This window comes from Oncorhynchus gorbuscha, linkage group LG21 (assembly GCF_021184085.1).
Source record: "Oncorhynchus gorbuscha isolate QuinsamMale2020 ecotype Even-year linkage group LG21, OgorEven_v1.0, whole genome shotgun sequence".
NCBI lineage: Eukaryota > Metazoa > Chordata > Actinopteri > Salmoniformes > Salmonidae > Oncorhynchus > Oncorhynchus gorbuscha.
In genome coordinates this window covers 39,121,226-39,145,069 of record NC_060193.1, presented here as the reverse complement: position 1 = coordinate 39,145,069, position 23,844 = coordinate 39,121,226, and the positions used below count along the sequence as shown (strand labels likewise).

The window sequence follows — 23,844 nt, the reverse complement described above, 5'->3', positions numbered from 1 at the left end:
TCTGTGTCTGCATGGAGAGAGTCTCCTCAATGAATGGGGAAGAGGTGCATTTTTCCTGGAACACACCCGAGCCCAGGTGTGTCCCATTTCACTGACCATCCTCCCGGCTCCGCCCACGACATCCTACTAAGGAAAACAAGAGCAAACAGAAAGAATTTGGCAGACAGAGTATGAGGGTGGCCACAGCAGTCTGATGATATACCAGGGACTGGGGATGCAGTTAGGTTTGTATGCAGTCTGATGATATACCAGGGATTGGGGATGCAGTTAGGTTTGTATGCAGTCTGATGATATACCAGGGACTGGGGATGCAGTTAGGTTTGTATGCAGTCTGGTGATATACCAGGGACTGGGGATGCAGTTAGGTTTGTATGCAGTCTGATGATAAACCAGGGACTGGGGATGCAGTTAGGTTTGTTTTCCTCTAGCTACTCATCAGCGTACATAGAACATAGATCACTGTTAAACTAGGCTGCAGAGCGTTTCTAGTTTGACAAATAATTCAACCAGTGTGTGACGTGGGTTTCTTTTAAATGAATGAATATGATACTGCCTTCAATACAGATGTGAAGGACAGTATGTTTTAAATTCTCACTCAAAATATGCACTGCTCTAGTTGAACGTCTCGATATAATATTATTTAATGAAAGGAATGAAAAATACATTTGTCTGCTAATTTAAAAAAAAGCCTATGTTTCCCCGCCAGTCAACAGACAGCGATGTGCGTCTTTAAGGCAATGCTGCCAGCGTGACGTATCATCTCGTGGACTGTTCTTCAGAAATAGCTCGTCAACCACCTCGGTAGCTTGCTAGCCAACACAGCTTGAATCTTTCGGCTATTTCTACGCTTTCGAAGTATATTAGCTACTGTGTTTTAGACACGCTTCTGCAACATCAACGAGTCAGCCACCTTGGAAGCCAACAGCCTAAACATTTAGACTGTTTCTGTGCATATTTGCCTCTGTGTTTTAAATATACTTCTGATATCTAGTTAATTGATCCGATTTAAATGCTATAGGTACATTGTTAGTCAACGAGCTGGCTTGATAAGTTAGCCTAGCACTAAACTAGTCGCTCACGCTAGCTAGCTAACTTCCCCGACCATGAGCTCATTGATGTATCTTCCCCCTGCTCAAGAAGATGTCTGCTGTCTTCGATTGAATGTCCTATTTATCAAAGGTGCTTTTGCCTCTGGTCAAAACGACTCCAAATGATTTGCATTTGTTAAAAGTCCATTTTGATACAGAAACACTAACATTATTTAGATTTATTAAGAACAAGTTGATTGACAAAGTCATGAACAATTGGAAGAGTTGAATAAACCACATTTTGGCTATGATAAAAGATATAAAAATATCTAGTTAACAGAAGAAAGGAAGACAAAATAAGGACAAAAGAAGGACAGAAGAAAAAGGAAAAGAAAGAGGACAACAAAGTGAAACAGTCAGCACTTCTATTGCAACTTCGTATTTCGTCGTCCTAACGTAGTCTACACTGCTATCTGCCCAGCAGCTAGCCAGCTAGCAAACGTCCACCGTCTACCGAATAGCAGCACTGTAGAAACTATTACACTCAACTGAACGACTTGATTAGTGTAGTGTTAGCTAGATACATAGTTGTCTTTGCTGTCTTCGTATCCAAGATAATTGTGTAGTTTAGAGCGTGTAGTCTTAGAGTGATTATCTTAATTTACCGAGGTTAGCTAGCCAGCTATTTGTCGTCCTTAACGTAGGAGACACTGCTAGCTAGCCAACAGCTAGCCAACGTCTACTGAATAGAACTTCCGCACTCAACAACCCGGTCGCATTCCGCTTCGCTCCACAGGTAGTATCACATTTTTCATTTCATTTCATTACAGCACAACGGTTTGATTGGTTTGATCGTAGCTAGCTACATAGCTAGCTACATAGCCGTCTGTGTATCAAAGATAATTGTGTAGTCTAGAGCGATTTTCTAGGTTAGCTAGCCAGCTATTGTCGTTCTTTTAACGCAACGTAACGTAATCAACACTGCTAGCTAGCCAGCTAGCCCCGAATAGCAGCACTGTAGAAACTACTACACTCAACGGAACGACTTGATTAGTGTAGTGTCAACAACGCAGCCACTGTCAGCTAGCCTACAAAGTCAACAACGCAGCCACTGCCAGCTAGCCTACTTCAGCATTACTGTATCATTTTTAATGATTTTAGTCAATAAGATTCTTGCTACGTAAGCTTAACTTTCTGAACATTCGAGACGTGTAGTCCACTTGTCATTCCAATCTCCTTGCATTAGCGTAGCCTCTTCTGTAGCCTGTCAACTATGTGTCTGTCTATCCCTGTTCTCTCCTCTCTGCACAGACCATACAAACGCTCCACACCGCGTGGCCGCTGCCACCCTAATCTGGTGGTCCCAGCGCGCACGACCCACGTGGAGTTCCAGGTCTCCGGTAGCCTCTGGAACTGCCGATCTGCAGCCAACAAGGCAGAGTTCATCTCAGCCTATGCCTCCCTCCAGTCCCTCGACTTCTTGGCACTGACAGAAACATGGATCACCACAGATAACACTGCTACTCCTACTGCTCTCTCTTCGTCCGCCCACGTGTTCTCGCACACCCGAGAGCTTCTGGTCAGCGGGGTGGTGGCATAGGGATCCTTATCTCTCCCATGTGGTCATTCTCTCTTTCTCCCCTTACCCATCTGTCTATCGCCTCCTTTGAATTTCATGCTGTCACAGTTACCAGCCCTTTCAAGCTTAACATCCTTATCATTTATCGCCCTCCAGGTCCCCTCGGAGAGTTCATCAATGAGCTTGATGCCTTGATAAGCTCCTTTCCTGAGGACGGCTCACCTCTCACAGTTCTGGGCGACTTTAACCTCCCCACGTCTACCTTTGACTCTTTCCTCTCTGCCTCCTTCTTTCCACTCCTCTCCTCTTTTGACCTCACCCTCTCACCTTCCCCCCCTACTCACAAGGCAGGCAATACGCTCGACCTCATCTTTACTAGATGCTGTTCTTCCACTAACCTCATTGCAACTCCCCTCCAAGTCTCCGACCACTACCTTGTATCCTTTTCCCTCTCGCTCTCATCCAACACTTCCCACACTGCCCCTACTCGGATGGTATCGCGCCGTCCCAACCTTCGCTCTCTCTCCCCCGCTACTCTCTCCGCTTCCATCCTATCATCTCTTCCCTCTGCTCAAACCTTCTCCAACCTATCTCCTGATTCTGCCTCCTCAACCCTCCTCTCCTCCCTTTCTGCATCCTTTGACTCTCTATGTCCCCTATCTTCCAGGCCGGCTCGGTCCTCCCCTCCCGCTCCGTGGCTTGACGACTCAATGCGAGCTCACAGAACAGGGCTCCGGAAGGCCGAGCGGAAATGGAGGAAAACTCGCCTCCCTGCGGACCTGGCATCCTTTCACTCCCTCCTCTCTACATTTTCCTCCTCTGTCTCTGCTGCTAAAGCCACTTTCTACCACTCTAAATTCCAAGCATCTGCCTCTAACCCTAGGAAGCTCTTTGCCACATTCTCCTCCCTCCTGAATCCTCCTCCCCCTCCCCCCTCCTCCCTCTCTGCAGATGACTTCGTCAACCATTTTGAAAAGAAGATCGACGACATCCGATCCTCGTTTGCTAAGTCAAACAACACCGCTGGTTCTGCTCACACTGCCCTACCCTGTGCTCTGACCTCTTTCTCCCCTCTCTCTCCAGATGAAATCTCGCGTCTTGTGACGGCCGGCCGCCCAACAACCTGCCCGCTCGACCCTATCCCCTCCTCTCTTCTCCAGACCATTTCCGGAGACCTTCTCCCTTACCTCACCTCGCTCATCAACTTATCCCTGACCGCTGGCTACGTCCCTTCCGTCTTCAAGAGAGCGAGAGTTGCACCCCTTCTGAAAAAACCTACACTCGATCCCTCCGATGTCAACAACTACAGACCAGTATCCCTTCTTTCTTTTCTCTCCAAAACTCTTGAACGTGCCGTCCTTGGTCAGCTCTCCCGCTATCTCTCTCAGAATGACCTTCTTGATCCAAATCAGTCAGGTTTCAAGACTAGTCATTCAACTGAGACTGCTCTTCTCTGTATCACGGAGGCGCTCCGCACCGCTAAAGCTAACTCTCTCTCCTCTGCTCTCATCCTTCTAGACCTATCGGCTGCCTTCGATACTGTGAACCATCAGATCCTCCTCTCCACTCTCTCCGAGTTGGGCATCTCCGGCGCGGCCCACGCTTGGATTGCGTCCTACCTGACAGGTCGCTCCTACCAGGTGGCGTGGCGAGAATCTGTCTCCTCACCACGCGCTCTCACCACTGGTGTCCCCCAGGGCTCTGTTCTAGGCCCTCTCCTATTCTCGCTATACACCAAGTCACTTGGCTCTGTCATAACCTCACATGGTCTCTCCTATCATTGCTATGCAGACGACACACAATTAATCTTCTCCTTTCCCCCTTCTGATGACCAGGTGGCGAATCGCATCTCTGCATGTCTGGCAGACATATCAGTGTGGATGACGGATCACCACCTCAAGCTGAACTTCGGCAAGACGGAGCTGCTCTTCCTCCCGGGGAAGGACTGCCCGTTCCATGATCTCGCCATCACGGTTGACAACTCCATTGTGTCCTCCTCCCAGAGCGCTAAGAACCTTGGCGTGATCCTGGACAACAAACTGTCGTTCTCAACTAACATCAAGGCGGTGGCCCGTTCCTGTAGGTTCATGCTCTACAACATCCGCAGAGTACGACCCTGCCTCACACAGGAAGCGGCGCAGGTCCTAATCCAGGCACTTGTCATCTCCCGTCTGGATTACTGCAACTCGCTGTTGGCTGGGCTCCCTGCCTGTGCCATTAAACCCCTACAACTCATCCAGAACGCCGCAGCCCGTCTAGTGTTCAACCTTCCCAAGTTCTCTCACGTCACCCCGCTCCTCCGCTCTCTCCACTGGCTTCCAGTTGAAGCTCGCATCCGCTACAAGACCATGGTGCTTGCCTACGGAGCTGTGAGGGGAACGGCACCTCAGTACCTCCAGGATCTGATCAGGCCCTACACCCAAATAAGGGCACTGCGTTCATCCACCTCTGGCCTGCTCGCCTCCCTACCACTGAGGAAGTACAGTTCCCGCTCAGCTCAGTCAAAACTGTTCGCTGCTCTGGCTCCCCAATGGTGGAACAAACTCCCTCACGACGCCAGGACAGCGGAGTCAATCACCACCTTCCGGAGACACCTGAAACCCCACCTCTTTAAGGAATACCTAGGATAGGATAAAGTAATCCTTCTCACCCCTCCCCCCCCCTTAAAATATTTAGATGCACTATTGTAAAGTGGTTGTTCCACTGGATGTCATAAGGTGAATGCACCAATTTGTAAGTCGCTCTGGATAAGAGCGTCTGCTAAATGACTTAAATGTAATGTAAATGTAATGTAAATGTAATATGCCTCTGGGGTCAAAATTATCCATGTCAGAAGTATGGTTCAATGCAAATATGTAGTGGGTGTAACAGTTTGTTTTACATTCTCACTCATTAAACACGTATCAATCAACACATGCTTCTCTTTGAACGACTTAATATAATATTAAACTTTTATGAAATAAATAAAAAATAAACGTTTGGTTCCTCAACTGCGTTGCCGATTCCAGTCAGCAGATGGCGATGTGCGTCTTTTAGGTTCCGGCGACGTAAAATCTAGTAGACCGGAAGCTCCAACAACAACAGCTAGTCAGACGTCTCGGTATCTTTCTAGCAAACACAACTACAACATTCACTCTCTTTAGTCTTTTGGTGTATATTAGTCGCTGTGTATTAAACACTTCCGTCGTATGTACTTGTTGGCCCAATTAATTATGTTTACGTTGTTTGTCAGCTAGCTGGTTTGCTAAGTTAACTTAGAACTAGGCTAGTCGCTAATGCTAGCTAGCTAACATCTCCGACCATGAGTTCACTAAGCTACTTTCCTCCTGCTAAAGGAGAGTGGGTCTGCTGGACGGAGAAAGAAGCTCTTGTGAAAGAGGAAGAGAAGGATGTTACAATACAAAAACAAGTAGAGGGTGAGGCTGTTACCGTGAAAGAGGAAGAGAAAGACGTTTCAGTGAAAGAAGAGGAAGACGCGTTCAGAGTGAAAGAGGATGATTTCACAGTAAAATAAGAGGATGCAGTTTTTGGACTGAAAGAGGGGGAGATGACTGTTAAATCCACAAAGGAGGAGGAAGAAGAGGAGTTTGGCGATCTGGGCCCGGTTTCCCAAACGCATCTTAAGGCATCCAAGGGTTCTAACGATGTAAACACTAGTAAGTATTGTCTATAAACAGAGGCACAAACTCTGCAGTTGTTGAACTGACGTGGGGTGTTAAAGGGAAAAATCTGCAATTGCTACATCAATATTTAGACTTTTAAATTATTTATTTATTGTTTCTTAAAGAATATAACACATGCCTCATAAGCTTAGTTCAACTGTTGTACCCCATCAGAATACCAAATAAGCTTTTTTTACTCCAATGTCTAGAAACAATGTAAAGTAACATTGTATAGCCTCAACATGGTTAAATCTATAATACATCTGTAATGTTGATATCATGGATGGTCAGTCCTTGCATCTGTAGGTCTATGAATTTGAGACCAGTTGCATTTCTCCAGCCTCATCCATCATCTTATTACCATAACAGTGGTGAAATGACAGCTTTACTATTGTTTCACTGCAGGTTGATTGATTGTTGCATGGAGTTTTTTAAATGGACAACCTAGGATATGAACAGAAACAAAATGGCTGTCTAGAGACTTGGTTTGGTAAACATCTGAGGGATGGGGGCTGGAGAAATGTAACCACTCTCAAATTCATACAGAAAGCTATTGTATCAACCATAGCCCAAATCTCAGTGACCTCGTCAAGAAGTTCAGACATCTTGGCGTAACAGTTATAAGGTGTTGGCTTGACAGTCACTGGACCCAGGTTTTGAGTTCAGCTCAGGGCTACCCCCTGAATTCACTACACTATGAATACAAGGACTGGCCATTCATGAGGTCAAAATTATAGTTTACCAAGTTTGTAGGATGTATAGTATATTCTAGAATTGCCAGTGTAGATTTCCTATGGGGGTCAAATTGTTAGAGCTGTTGATAAGTCATTGTATAATATTCAGCAATTTGTTCATGCCATTACATCAATATAGCCTAACTAGGAGAAGAAACAAACTCTTCCTGAACCACCTCGTCCTGCTGGCCTTTATATATTCTGACATGGCTGGTAATGGGCTACACAAGCAGTCGGCAACCTACATTTGGAGTGCAAATTTATCTTACCATTTCTACCGATCTGTGTGCCAGTTATGATTTTCATATGCACATTTTCATGGAACAGTTTCATTTCATTGATAGTGTCTCAAAATCATTGTCTGTGATTAATCTACATTCTATCTAAATGAAAATGATACAAATCTTAAAGTAAATTTGTAAGTCGCTCTGGATAAGAGCGTCTGCTAAATGACTTAAATGTAAATGTAACTTTTATTGCCATTGCCATCTATGTAAAAAATAGCCTACATAAAGCCAATAAATAAAAATATTGCAAATAAATGTCCTATAACTCATATGGCCTGTCTATAACGAACTCGAAACATTGTATAAAATATTCTGGGACCTCAGTTTCCGCTGCCAGTGAGTTCTCGACCGACACAGCTGTAGGCTATTTGTTTATTTATTTTTAATTTTACCTTTGTTTAACCAGGTAGGCAAGTTGAGAACAAGTTCTCATTTACAACTGCGACCTGGCCAAGATAAAGCAAAGCAGTATGACACACACAACAACACAGAGTTACACATGGAGTAAAACAAACATACAGTCAATAATACAGTACAAAAACAAGTCTATATACAATGTGAGCAAATTAGGTGCGATAAGGGAGGTAAAGGCAATAAATAGGCCATGGTGGCGAAGTAAATACAATATAGCAATTAAAAACACTGGAATTGTAGATTTGCAGTAGGTGAATGTGCAAAGTAGAAATAATGGGGTGCAAGGGAGCTAAATAAATAAATACAGTGTGGGGATGAGGTAATTGATGAGGTAATTGTTTGGGCTATTTATAGATGGGCTATGTACAGGTGCAGTGATCTGTGAGCTGCTCTGACAGCTGGTGCTTAAAGGTAGTGAGGGAGATAAGTGTTTCCAGTTTCAGAGATTTTTTGTAGTTCGTTCCAGTCATTGGCAGCAGAGAACTGGAAGGACAGGCGGCCAAAGGAGGAATTGGCCCTGGGGGTGACCAGTGAAATACACCTGCTGGAGCATGTGCTAGGAGTGGGTGCTGCTAAGGTGACCAGCGAGCTGACATAAGGCGGGACTTTACCTATTAGGGTCTTGTAGATGACCTGGATCCAGTGGGTTTGGCGATGAGTATGAAGAGAGGGCCAGCTAACGAGAGAGTACAGGTTGCAGTGGTGGGTAGTATATGGGGCTTTGGTGACAAAACGGATGGCACTGTGATAGACTCCATCCAATTTGTTGGGTAGGATGTTGGAGGCTATTTTGTAAATTACATTGCCAAAGTCGAGTATCGGTAGGAAGGTCAGTTTTACGAGGATATGTTTGGCAGCATGAGTGAATTATGCTTTGTTGCGAAATTAACCAGGTGAAATTTTGTCACTTCTCTTGCGTTCAATCCACGCAGAGTCAGGGTATATGCAACAGTTTGGGGCAGCAGGGTAGCCTAGTGGTTAGTGTTGGACTAGTAACCGAAAGGTTGCAAGTTCAAATCCCCGAGCTGACAAGGTACAAATCTGTCGTTCTGCCCCTGAACAGGCAGTTAACCCACTGTTCCTAGGCCATCATTGAAAATAAGAATTTGTTCTTAACTGACTTGCCTAGTAAAAAAAAAAAAAAAAAGGAAGCCAATTCTAGATTTAACTTTGGATTGGAGATGTTTGATGTGAGTCTGGAAGGAGAGTTTACAGTCTAAGACACCTAGGTATTTGTAGTTGTCCACATATTCTAAGTCAGAACCGTCCAGAGTAGAGGTCGACCAATTATGATTTTTCAACGCCGATACCGATTATTGGAGGTCCCAAAAAAAAGCCAATACCGATTAATCGGACAATTAAAAAAATATATATATTTGTAATAATGACAATTACAACAATACTGAATGAACACTTATTTTAACTTAATATAATACATCAATAAAAATCTATTTAGCCTCAAATAAATAATGAAACATGTTCAATTTCGTTTAAATAATGCAAAAACAAAGTGTTGGAGAAGAAGGCAAAAATGCAGTATGTGCCATGTAAGAAAGCTAACGTTTAAGTTCCTTGCTCAGAACATGAGAACATATGAAAGCTGGTGGTTCCTTTTAACATGAGACTTCAATATTCCAAGGTAAGAGGTTTTAGGTTGTAGTTAATATTGTATTTATAGGACTATTTCTCTCTCTACCATTTGTATTTCGTATACGTTTGACTATTGGATGTTCTTATAGGAACTTTAGTATTGCCAGTGTAACAGTATAGCTTCCGTCCCTCTCCTCGCCCCTACGTGCGCTCGAACCAGGAACACATCGACAACAGCCACCCTCGAAGCATCGTTACCCATCGGTCCACAAAAGCCGCGGCCCTTGCCGAGCAAGTGGAACAACTACTCCAAGTCTCAGAGCGAGTCACGAGGCAATCATTTGAGAAACCGAGGCTGTTGAGTCTGCTGATGAGGATGTGTTGATTGACAGAGTCGAAAGCCTTGTCCCCAGGTCAATGAATATGGCTGCACAGTTTTGTTTCTTATCGATGGAGATTAAGATATCGTTTAGGATCTTGAGCGTGGCTGAGGTGCACCAGCTCTGAAACCAGATTGCATAATGGAGAAGGTACGATGGGATTCAAAATGGTCAGTAATCTGTTTAACTTGTCTTTCGAAGACCTTAGAAAGGAAGAGTTGGATAGATATAGGTCTGTAGCAGTTTGGGTCAAGAGTGACCCCCCCCCCCTTTGAAGACCGCAGCTGCTTTCCAATCTTTGGGAATCTCAGACAAAACAAAAGAGAGGTTGAACAGGCTAGTAATAGGGGTTGCAACAATTTCGGGCAGATCATTTTTAGAAAGAATGGATCCAGATTGCCTAGCCCGGCTGATTTGTGCGGGTCCAGATTTTGCAGCTCTTTCAGAACATCACCTGTCCAAGCCTTCCCCATTTTACCTTCTCCCAAATTCAGACGAGTTGCTGTGGGGTGTGCAGTGCTGTTGACTGGGGTAGGGGGAGCCAGGTGGAAAGCATGACAAGCCGTAGAAAAATTTGTGGTGCTGGCGGTGGTGACAGTTTCCTATCCTCAGTGCAGTGGGCAGCTGGGAGGAGGTGCTCTTATTCTCCATGGACTTTACAGTGTCCCAGAACTTTTTTGAGTTTGTGTTGCAGGAAGAAAATTTCTGCTTGAAAAACCTAGCCTTGGCTTTTCTAACTGCCTGTGAATATTGGTTTCTAACTTCCCTGAAAAGTTGCATATCACGGGGGCTGTTTGATGAAAATACAGAACACCACAGGATGTTTTTGTGCTGGTTAGGGGCAGCCAGGTCTGGGGAGAACCAAGGGCTATGTCTGTTCCTGGTTCTACATTTCTTGAATGGGGCATGCTTATTTAAGATTGTGAGGAAGGCATTTTTAATATATATCCAGGCATCCTCTACTGACGTGATGAGGTCAATATCCTTCCAGGATACCCGGGCTAGGTCGTTTAGAAAGGCATGCTCGCTGAAGTGTTTCAGGGAGCATTTGACAGTGATGAGTGGAGGTCGTTTGACCGCATCCCCAAATGAGCACATTTATAGGCCTACATTTACGCTTAGGACAGGTAGACTAGTCCTATTTCTATATGAGTAATCAGGTGTGCCTCCTTACTCAATATTGACAGGAGTGTTTCAAACAAATGACAATTAATATATTTACAAAACTGACGCATCTTGCGGGGTCAGGTCTGGGTGGTCTGGCATGGGCCGTTTCATTTAGTATCCGTTTGGGTCGGCATGGGGAATTATTGTATTTCCCCATAGTATGTTGTACCTCAAGTTGACCGGCTGAAACAGAGTGTAACTTTATGACTACAATTACTGTTCCCTGAATTAGGGAAAAGAGGTACAACACCTGTTTGGCCCCGCCCCTTCCTGGGTCGTTGAAGTGCGATTTAAAATTAAATATGACCTAAAGCTCGTATTTCTGTGTTTATTATTATAATTAAGTGTATGATTTGATATTTGATAGAGCAGTCTGACTGAGTGGTGGTAGGCAGCAGCAGGCTCGTAGGCATTCATTCAAACAGCACTTTTCAGCGTTTGCCAGCAGCTCGTCGCAATGCTTGAAGCACAGCTCTGTTTATGACTTCAAGCCTATCAACTCCCAAGATTAGGCTGGCAATACTATAGTGCCTATAAGAACATGCAATAGTCAAAGGTATATGAAATACAAATGGTATAGAGAGAAACCGTTCTATAATTCCTATAATAACCCCAACCTAAAACTTCTTACCTGGGAATATTGAAGACTCATGTTAAAAGGAACCACCAGCTTCCATATGTTCTCATGTTCTGAGCAAGTAACTTAAAAGTTTAGCTTTTGGCACATATTGCACTTTTACTTTCTTCTCCAACACTGTTTTCTCACATTATTTAAACCAAATGGAACATGTTTCATTATTTATTTGAGACTTAATTGATTTAAAAAATGTATTATATTAAGTTAAAATAAGTGTTCATTCAGTATCGTTGTAATTGTCATTATTACAAATATATATATAACATTGGTTGATTTAATCGGTATCGGCTTCTTTTCATCCTCCAATAATTGGAATCGGTTTTGAAAAATCATAATCGGTCGACCTCTACTATGTTATTGTTTGGTGATGGTATCGGCCAATTTGTTTAACACTTAGTTTACAAACCCTCATTTTCAGGCTGATAGAAAAGCTAGCCAAAGAGCATTTTACTGGTTGAAGTGTTAAAAAAAGTATAAAGCAGTTGTTTTGTGACAATAACACAAACATATTAAGCAGATGATTCAAACGAGCCTTACAATTATAATCCAAAGTAATGTGAAATGCACTCATAAGCAACCTGGAAATGGTCAGCCTATGAGAACTCCCCTGAGTTTTCCCCAAAAGGAGGTGAATTAGTGAATAGACACAGAGCTTAATGTGAGTTTCCTTGAGTAGCACTCCTGATCTTGATCTGATAGTGCGCTGTAATATTCAAAATACATTGTGAAAAACTAATCTTCACTTACCATTTTTACTCCAGGCAGATATGCTACATCCATAACTAGTGGTTTCCTCATTAGCAGGGAGGAGTTTCTGCAATCAAATTGTGTGTGCATTGACCTCGTTCCACAATTTTAGCAAACCCAGAAAGGGGCCTATATTGGAGACCAAAAGTTGTCTGGCACACTGCTTAGAGTTTCAACAACTTGAATAACTTACAAGACAAAATATGACTATTAATGCTAACTTGATTCTCTGGGATAGGCGGGACGCTTGCGTCCCACTTGGCCAATAGTCAGGGAAAATGTAGAGCGCCAAATTCAAATAAAATACTATAAAAATCTAGCTTTCATTAAATCACACATGTAAGATACCAAATTAAATCTACACTCGTTGTGAATCCAGCCAAAATGTCAGATGTCAAAAAGGCTTTTCGGCGAAAGCATATGATGCTATTATCTGATGATAGCACAACAGTAAACAATGAGAGTAGCATATTTCAACCCTGCTACAACCCTGTTACAAAACGCAGAAATAAAATATAAATCATGCCTTTGACGAGCTTCTTTTGTTGGCGCTCCAATATGTACCATAAACATCACAAATGGTCCTTTTGTTCGATTAATTCCGTCCATATATATCCAAAATGTCCATTTATTTGGAGCGTTTGATCCAGAAAAACACTTGTTCCAACTTGACCAACATCACTACAAAATATCTCAAAAGTTACCTGTAAACTTTGCCAAAACATTTCAAACTACTTTTGTAATACAACTTCAGGTTTTTAAAAATGTAAATAATTGATAAAATTGAAGACTGGATGATCTGTGTTCAATACAGGAAGACAACAAACTCAAGCATGCTTTCTGGTCTTGCGCAACTTTTAAACAGTACACATGATGTGAAACTTGTTAATAAAGATGGCCGTACGGAATAATCTCAACCAATTTCTAAAGACAGGTGACATCCAGTGGAAGCGGTAGGAACTGCAAACAGTCCCTTGGAAATCTGGTTTCCCAATGAAACCTCATTGAAAAGAGGGTGATCTCGAAAAAAACATCTGAATAGTTTGTCCTCAGGGTTTTTGCCTGCTACATAAGTTATAATATACTCACAGACATGAAACCGTTTTAGAAACTTCAGAGTGTTTTATATCCAAATCTACTAATAATATGCATGTCTATATTCTGGGGATGAGTAGCAGGCAATTGAATTTGGGCACGCTATTTATTCAAAACTGAAAATGCTGCCCCCTATCCCAAAGAAGTTTTAATTGTCAAATGTAACAGACATCAATTGTTGAACAACTTCATGGGTTGTGGGCCTTTAATCATTTGTCTTACTTTGTCGTTCACACAGGAGAGAGACGGGACAATCGTGGATCCTCTGGGGATCCTCAACAAAATCATGATGATGACGAGGCAGAGAAGAGTCTCTCCCGATCAGAACTCCTCAAGAAACACCAGCAGAGACCCACAAGGAAGAAATCTAACTGCTGCTCTGACTGTGGGAAAAGATTCAACTCTTCATTCAAACTTAAAATACATCAAAGAATTCACACTAGAGAGAAATATTTTGGCTGTGATCAATGTGGGAAGAGTTTTACTGCATCTAGCCATCTGACTATACACCAGAGAACACACACAGGAGAGAAATCTCATAGCTGTGATCAATGTGGGAAGAGTTTTACTCGGCCAGACAAGACAGCCTGATGGTACACCAGAGAACACACACAGGAGAGAAACCTTATAGCTGTGATCATTGTGGGAAGAGTTTTATTTCATCTGGCCAGCTGACTTTACACCAGAGAATACACACAGGAGAGAAATCTTATAGCTGTGATCAATGTGGGAAGAGTTTTACCACATCTAGTCAGCTGACTCTACACCAGAGAACACACACAGGAGAGAAACCTTATAGCTATGATCAATGTGGGAAGAGTTTTTCTAGATCTGACCATCTGACTTTACACCAGAGAATACACACAGGAGAAAAATCGTATAGCTGTGATCAATGTGGGAAAAAATACTCTGATAAAAGATCTATGATTAAACATCAGAAACATTGTTTCATGATATCAATGAAATAATGTCACAATGTAGAATGTTTTAACATTGTAGAATTATTATTTTAATCATGTCACAATGTAGAACCCTAAATATTTGTCCCCTGTTCTATTGATTTCAGCATGATATGGATTTTAGCATCAGGGGAAAATCCAGGCCCTGAATTGGAAGAGTACTATTTATGATTTAACAAAAAGTGACTAACAACAAAAGAGGTGTTACACACCACGTTGGTGATGCCACACTTCAAAATGTAGCGAGCAGTTTTCAACAAATTGTCCTCTAGCCAGTGATGTACACATTATTCCCAGATTCCGTGTGGTTTTTGCTGCGTTCGTTTTTACAGGACGTGCAGCCTCCTCTCGCACAATTGATTTCAACATGATATCGATGAGTGATGACAAATAAGTGTTGTGTTCCTTTGTTTTTCGACCCCTATATTTAAATGCATCACTCCCAAATTGTAGCTGACTGTCTTCTGCAGGTTGTCCTCTAACCAGTGATGTAAAAGATATCTCCCATTTCCATGTGTTTTTTTTAGTTGTGTTAGTTTCAACAGCACGTACAACCTGATTTCCCCCCTAATCGATATCAGTGATTTATTGCTACTTGTCAAAACAACATCGTTTTTGGTGCTTGTGCAGTTTATAAGGTGCTTGTTTAAGAAAATACTTCATCTGATTATTGTGGCAGTTGTTTGTGTAGATAGTACATTTTATGTTTAGGATTTCAATTTATCACAAACTTTTTCTGCATTTGGACTATTGATTTGGACAAATTTAAACTGTGACATTGGGGCTACCCCACCTAGCAAAATGTAGTTGAAAATAAGACTATGCAAAAGTTGAAAAGAAAACCAATTTAATTGCAATGTACTTGCAGCCTATATTACATGGACTCAGTATAATAAATTGGTCTTTTATCAATTTTATATCACTCCAGTATTTCTTTACAACATTCAAATGCTAATTGTCTTTATTCCACTACTGAAGAAGCATGACTCAAATCACCTCATATTTCAAACATCCAGCCTGACAAAAGATACATGTTTTATTATTCCATGCCTCACCCTTAGTTAAGTTAATTATTGTCAATACATATTAAGAGGGGTACATTTGGTTTTGATATTTCATATTTACAATTCATGTAACATTTAGTAATCATAATTATTTATGCAACCAACTGACAATTTTTGTGTACAATTATATTGGAATTGGTATCCTGCTTTTAGAAAATCAGGGATCATTTTCAGATGTGCCAAACCAAATGTACGAGAGCATGACATTGGGGACTGGGCCCCAATCCAACAACATGCCTATCTAGTGAACCCTGAAAAGAGAGAGAAGCTCTGCAGTTAGGTGGAAAGTTACTACGGATATTGCAGGAGTTTCCTCTTGAAATCAGACATGTCTGTGATAAGAACAACTTGGTTGCTGATTGTCTCAAGCATGGGCAGTCTAATGTTTTGTGTTTTGCATTTAGCCAGTGCGTTGCCAAGGATCACAATTTATTTTGACTGCACGTTTTTCTGTATTGGAGACAAGAGTTCTAGAAGCTAGTGAGTTTTAGGAAGAAGAGAGTTCTCGAAGCTCGTGAGTTTTAGGATTCTATAGAAAGAAAAAGGAATAAAAAAATAATGTGTATATTATTTTTTAGAAATACGTGCTTTTATTTGTTTTTAATTGTTGACAGCCAGTAGATACCATGTTTATATTGTGGAAGGTGAAGCATTGTAGTTGGTTATAATGAGAAATGGAAGTTTTCTGTTGGTGGTGAGTAAACTTGTCCAACAAAAGTATAGGATATATTTGTCTTAAAGGGGAAGGTGTTACAGGCTTTGTTTTTTCCATTTATGCTTTGAGGTTGGAGTTTAGCACGTATAGCTCGTTAGCATGTAGAGCGCACAGATAGCTGTCACCTTGTTACACCTGTGCTGGCTTTCCCATCTCGTTTGGGTTTAATATTTTAATCAATGGATTTACCTCAGGGTCATTAGTCTGTCAGTTGTTATTCTTCTGTTTTTTTTATCCTCATGTTTGTTGTGGTAAATATTTGTACATATTCAGTTTTTTATACATTTTTTCCCGTGAAGCCATTGCATTGCATCCATGTCTGAAATGTGCTGTATAAATAAAGCTTGATTTGATTTGAACATATTGTAAAACATATGAACCCAATGACCGACCAATCAACAGAGTCTTCCTAAACCAATGAACAAATATGTGCAAAAGCAACACATCTTGGTCCATCTTAGTATGAAAAACAGTCAAAATAGTCCATGCACATATTATTTCCTAACCATTCACAATGCTGTCTGAGGTACGAGTAAAACATGACATATTATTTCCTAACCATTCACAATGCTCTCTGAGGTACGAGTAAAACCTTACATATTATTTCCTAACCATTCACAATGCTGGCTGAGGTATGAGTAAAACATGACATTATTTGCTAATTATTCACAATGCTGGCTGAGGTACGAGTAAAACATGGCATATTATTTGCTAATCATTCACAATGCTGGCTGAGGTACGAGTAAAACATGAAATATTATTTCCTAATTGTAAAAAAAAATCCCCACTCCTTTATCAACTAGTCTCTCACTGTTTAACCAGAATAACATTAGTTGTGCCCTTCAAACTGTTAGACTTTTAGTCCAAAATAATATTCAGCTACTTAGATGTCATGTCTTGTCATGTTATGCTCACTATAAGAAATCCTGAATGTATTGAAATGCCTGGAGGGGATGTGTTAATTCATAACCCATCATTTATACCTTTTGCTTGAAAGGGGCCGTTCAGGCAGACTTGCACGCTCCCTGTCCTTACTTCTTACTTGGCAGGAACGAATGGGGATACATAATAAACCCCAGGAAGAGTAGCTGCTGCCTTTGGCAGGAACTCATGGGGATCCATAATAAACCCCAGGAAGAGTAGTTGCTGACTTGGCAGGAACAGGCATGTGATACGTGGTATAGAAAAGTCCAATCTTAGAAGGGTACATGGGAGTCACTATACTGTGTATCTGCGGTGTCTATCTGATCAAAACCACTAATACAGGCACCCCTCCACCCTCTGGTGGGACAGATCATGTCTACAGAGAAACCTGGGTATATGTTTTTTTTAAGCCTTTATTTAACTAGTCAAGTCAGTTAAGAACAAATTCTTATTTTCAATGACGGCCTAGGAACAGTGGGTTAACTGCCTGTTCAGGGGCAGAACAACAGATTTGTACCTTGTCAGCTCGGGGATTTGAAGTCCAACACTCTAACCACTAGGCTACCCTGCCGCCCAAATTGTTAGATATTACTTGTTAGATATTACTGCACCGTCGGAGCTAGAAACAAGCATTTCACTACACCCACAATAACATCTGCTAAACACGTGGATGTGACCAATAAAATGTGATTTTGATTTGAAATAAACATCCTATTTATCAAAGATGCTTTTGGATGAGGTCAAAATTACTCCAAAGAACTTGAATTTGTGCAAAGTCCATATTGATACAGAAACACTAAACCATGATTTAGATTTATTAAGAACAAGTTGATTGACAAAGTCATGAAAAATTGGAAGAATTAAATTCCTTGATGTATTTCAAGGTTTGATGAAGAGGTGAATATTTTCCCACAGTCAGAGCAGAAGTGAGTTCTCTTCCCTGTGTGTCTATGCTGGTGTTTCTTGAGGAGTTCTGATCTGGAGAGACTCTTCTCTGCCTCGTCAGCATCATGATGTTGTTGAGGCTCCCAAGAGGATCCACAATATTCCCGTCTCTCTCCTGTGTGAACGACAAAGTCAGACAGATGGTTAAAGGCCCACAACAGCAGAAATCCACTGTTTATTTTAGGTAAAGGGTGATGCCCAGAGCGTACCCATGAAGTTGTACAACAATTGACGTCTGTTAAATTTGAAAATGGAGACAGTCAAGATAGCAACAATAGTCAGATTAAGTCTGTTTTCACATTAGTAGTAACATCCATGATTGTAGGCTAGAAATAAGTTATTCAAGTTGTTGAAATACTAAGCAGTGTGCCACATGACATGTTGGTCTCCAAAATAGGCCCCTTTCTATGTTTGCTAAATGTGCAGCACGAGGGCATAGCACACACAATTTGGAAATTTCTCCTTGCTAATGAGAAAACTGCTAGCTTTGGATGTAATATATCTGCCTTGGAGCAAAAATGGTAAGCGAAGATTTTAGATTTTCACAACGTATTCTGAACATTACAGTGCAAGATCAGGAGTGCTACTCAAGGAAACTCACAATAAGCTCTGTGTCTATTCCCTAATTCACCACCATGGGGAAAACTCAGAGGAGTTCTCATAGGCTGACAGCAAAAATAGCCTACATTTACAGGTGGATTATGAGTGTATTTCACATTACTTTTGGATTATAATTGTAAGGCTCGCTTGAATCACCTTCTTAATATGTTTGTGTTATTGTCGCAAATCAACTGCTTTAGACTTAAAAAAATACTACAACCAGTAAAATTATCTTTGGCTAGTTTTGCCATCAGCCTGACAATAACAGTTTGTACACTAATTGTTGAAAAAATTGGCCCATAACTTCACCTAACAATAACATAGACCTACTGTAGGACCCATAACTTCAACTAACAAGTAGATTCGTGTCTAGTTTGAGATAGAGACGCCTCACAAGCCCTCAACTGGCAGCTTAATTAAATAGTACCCGCAAAACACCAGTCTCGATGTCAACAGTGAAGAGGCGACTCCGGGATGCTGGCCTTCTAGGCAGAGTTGAAGAAAAAAACATCTCAGACTGGCCAATAAAAATAAGATGGGCGAAAGAACAGACACTGGACAGAGGAAGATTGGAATAAAAGTGTTATGAACAGACATCTAAGTTTTGAGGTGTTCGACTCACAATGAAGAGATGCTGGAGGAGTGAACCATCTGTGAAGCATGGTGGAGGCAATGTGATGGTCTGGGGGTGATGGTCTGCGGGTGCTTTGGTGGTGGTAAAGTGGGAGATTTGTAAAAGGGATATTGAAGAAGGAAGGCTATCACTCCATTTTGCAACGCCATGCCATACCCTGTGGACGGTGCTTAATTGGAGCCAGTTTCCTCCTACAACAGGACAATGACCCAAAGCACAGCTCGAAACTATGCAAGAACTATTTAGGGAAGAAGCAGTCAGCTGGTATTCTGTCTATAATGGAGTGGCCATTATAGACATTTTGGGCCTGTAATGAGCCACTCTGACGAGCTTAGTTACTTCCGGGTTGGAGCGAGCGGTCGCATCCCCACTTCGGTCCGCAGGTAGTATAACTTTTCATTACATTTCATTACATCTCATTATAGTACAACGGTTTGATTTGTCTAATCTTAGCAATTTCTTCTTACCTAGCTACATAGCCGTCTTTGTATCAAAGATAATTGCGTAATTATCGTATTTCGTCGTCCTAACGTAGTCTACACTGCCATCTGCCCAGCAGCTAGCCAGCTAGCAAACGTCCACCGTCTACCGAATGGCAGCACTGTAGAAACTATTACACTCAACTGAACGACTTGATTAGTGTAGTGTTAGCTAGCTACATAGTTGTCTTTGCTGTCTTCGTATCCAAGATAATTGTGTAGTTTGAGTGTGTAGTCTTAGAGTGATTATCTTAATTTACCGAGGTTAGCTAGCCAGCTATTTGTCGTCCTTAACGTAGGAGACACTGCTAGCTAGCCAACAGCTAGCCAACGTCTACCGAATAGAACTCAACAACCCGGTCGCATTCCGCTTCGCTCCACAGGTAGTATCACATTTTCATTTAATTTCATTACAGTACAACGGTTTGATTTGTTTGATCGTAGCTAGCTACATAGCCATCTTTGTATCAAAGATAATTGTGTAGTCTAGAGCGATTTTCTAGGTTAGCTAGCCAGCTATTGTCGTTCTTTTAACGCAACGTAACGTAATCAACACTGCTAGCTAGCCAGCTAGCCCCCGAATAGCAGCACTGTAGAAACTATTACACTCAACGGAACGACCTGATTAGTGTAGTGTCAACAACGCAGCCACTGCCAGCTAGCCTACTTCAGCAGTACTGTATCATTTGAATCATTTTAGTCAATAAGATTCTTGCTACGTAAGCTTAACTTTCTGAACATTCGAGACGTGTAGTCCACTTGTCATTCTAATCTCCTTTGCATTAGCGTAGCCTCTTCTGTAGCCTGTCAACTATGTGTCTGTCTATCCCTGTTCTCTCCTCTCTGCACAGACCATACAAACGCTCCACACGGCGAGGCCGCGGCCACCCTAATCTGGTGGTCCCAGCGCGCACGACCCACGTGGAGTTCCAGGTCTCCGGTAGCCTCTGGAACTGCCGATCTGCGGCCAACAAGGCAGAGTTCATCTCAGCCTATGCCTCCCTCCAGTCCCTCGACTTCTTGGCACTGACGGAAACATGGATCACCACAGATAACACTGCTACTCCGACTGCTCTCTCTTCGTCCGCCCACGTGTTCTCGCACACCCCGAGAGCTTCTGGTCAGCGGGGTGGTGGCACCGGGATCCTCATCTCTCCCAAGTGGTCATTCTCTCTTTCTCCCCTTACCCATCTGTCTATCGCCTCCTTTGAATTCCATGCTGTCACAGTTACCAGCCCTTTCAAGCTTAACATCCTTATCATTTATCGCCCTCCAGGTTCCCTCAGAGAGTTCATCAATGAGCTTGATGCCTTGATAAGCTCCTTTCCTGAGGACGGCTCACCTCTCACAGTTCTGGGCGACTTTAACCTCCCCACGTCTACCTTTGACTCATTCCTCTCTGCCTCCTTCTTTCCACTCCTCTCCTCTTTTGACCTCACCCTCTCACCTTCCCCCCCTACTCACAAGGCAGGCAATACGCTCGACCTCATCTTTACTAGATGCTGTTTTTCCACTAACTAATCCACTAATCCTTTTCCCTCTCGCTCTCATCCAACACTTCCCACACTGCCCCTACTCGGATGGTATCGCGCCGTCCCAACCTCCGCTCTCTCTCCCCCGCTACTCTATCCTCTTCCATCCTATCATCTCTTCCCTCTGCTCAAACCTTCTCCAACCCATCTCCTGATTCTGCCTCCTCAACCCTCCTCTCCTCCCCTTCTGCATCCTTTGACTCTCTATGTCCCCTATCCTCCAGGCTGGCTCGGTCCTCCCCTCCCGCTCCGTGGCTCGACGACTCATTGCGAGCTCACAGAACAGGGCTCCGGGCAGCCGAGCGGAAATGGAGGAAAACTCGCCTCCCTGCGGACCTGGCATCCTTTCACTCCCTCCTCTCTACATTTTCCTCCTCTGTCTCTGCTGCTAAAGCCACTTTCTACCACTCTAAATTCCAAGCATCTGCCTCTAACCCTAGGAAGCTCTTTGCCACCTTCTCCTCCCTCCTGAATCCTCCTCCCCCTCCCTCCTCCCTCTCTGCAGATGACTTCGTCAACCATTTTGAAAAGAAGGTCGACGACATCCGATCCTCGTTTGCTAAGTCAAACGACACCGCTGGTTCTGCTCACACTGCCCTACCCTGTGCTCTGACCTCTTTCTCCCCTCTCTCTCCAGATGAAATCTCGCGTCTTGTGACGGCCGGCCGCCCAACAACCTGCCCGCTTGACCCTATCCCCTCCTCTCTTCTCCAGACCATTTCCGGAGACCTTCTCCCTTACCTCACCTCGCTCATCAACTCATCCCTGACCGCTGGCTACGTCCCTTCCGTCTTCAAGAGAGCGAGAGTTGCACCCCTTCTGAAAAAACCTACACTCGATTCCTCCGATGTCAACAACTACAGACCAGTATCCCTTCTTTCTTTTCTCTCCAAAACTCTTGAACGTGCCGTCCTTGGCCAGCTCTCCCGCTATCTCTCTCAGAATGACCTTCTTGATCCAAATCAGTCAGGTTTCAAGACTAGTCATTCAACTGAGACTGCTCTTCTCTGTATCACGGAGGCGCTCCGCACTGCTAAAGCTAACTCTCTCTCCTCTGCTCTCATCCTTCTAGACCTATCGGCTGCCTTCGATACTGTGAACCATCAGATCCTCCTCTCCACCCTCTCCGAGTTGGGCATCTCTGGCGCGCCCCACGCTTGGATTGCGTCCTACCTGACAGGTCGCTCCTACCAGGTGGCGTTGCGAGAATCTGTCTCCTCACCACGCGCTCTCACCACTGGTGTCCCCCAGGGCTCTGTTCTAGGCCCTCTCCTATTCTCGCTATACACCAAGTCACTTGGCTCTGTCATAACCTCACATGGTCTCTCCTATCATTGCTATGCAGACGACACACAATTAATCTTCTCCTTTCCCCCTTCTAATGACCAGGTGGCGAATCGCATCTCTGCATGTCTGGCAGACATATCAGTGTGGATGACGGATCACCACCTCAAGCTGAACCTCGGCAAGACGGAGCTGCTCTTCCTCCCGGGGAAGGACTGCCCGTTCCATGATCTCGTCATCACGGTTGACAACTCCATTGTGTCCTCCTCCCAGAGTGCTAAGAACCTTGGCGTGATCCTGGACAACACCCTGTCGTTCTCAACTAACATCAAGGCGGTGGCCCGTTCCTGTAGGTTCATGCTCTACAACATCCGCAGAGTACGACCCTGCCTCACACAGGAAGCGGCGAAAGGTCCTAATCCAGGCACTTGTCATCTCCCGTCTGGATTACTGCAACTCGCTGTTGGCTGGACTCCCTGCCTGTGCCATTAAACCCCTACAACTCATCCAGAACGCCGCAGCCCGTCTGGTGTTCAACCTTCCCAAGTTCTCTCACGTCACCCCGCTCCTCCGCTTTCTCCACTGGCTTCCAGTTGAAGCTCGCATCCGTTACAAGACCATGGTGCTTGCCTACTGAGCTGTGAGGGGAACGGCACCTCAGTACCTCCAGGCTCTGATCAGGCCCTACACCCAAACAAGGGCACTGCGTTCATCCACCTCTGGCCTGCTCGCCTCCCTACCACTGAGGAAGTACAGTTCCCGCTCAGCCCAGTCAAAACTGTTCGCTGCTCTGGCCCCCCAATGGTGGAACAAACTCCCTCACGACGCCAGGACAGCGGAGTCAATCACCACCTTCCGGAGACACCTGAAACCCCACCTCTTTAAGGAATACCTAGGATAGGATAAAGTAATCCTTCTCACCCCCCCCTCTTAATAGATTTAGATGCACTATTGTAAAGTGGCTGTTCCACTGGATGTCATAAGGTGAATGCACCAATTTGTAAGTCGCTCTAGATAAGAGCGTCTGCTAAATGACTTAAATGTAATGTAAATGTAACAACAACATAGACCTAAGACTAAACACCATTTAATATTTCAGGTGAAACATGGAAACGAAAATGGCTTTGTCATGACATTTCCTAACCTGATCACCAGATCATTTTGTGAATAATCCCACTAGGCTACTCTGTAATGTGTTGTCATTCTAAATGTTCTGAAAAGGAAAATAGCTCTGTTGTACAATAGCCTATCCATCAAGGAACAGTTCTCTACACATTATGAGCTAAGTATAGCTGTGTCCAAACAGACTATTGAGATCATACTGTAAATTAAGCAGACAATAACATTATAAACATCAATTTGTAAGGGATGTTGGATCCAACGTGGGG

General features: G+C 43.3%; 1 pseudogene; it reads left to right on the top strand.

Moving 5' to 3' along the window:
- Positions 1 to 5,653: 5,653 nt before the first annotated feature.
- LOC124007974 lies at positions 5,654 to 16,417 on the top strand (annotated as a pseudogene).
- Positions 16,418 to 23,844: the final 7,427 nt, after the last annotated feature.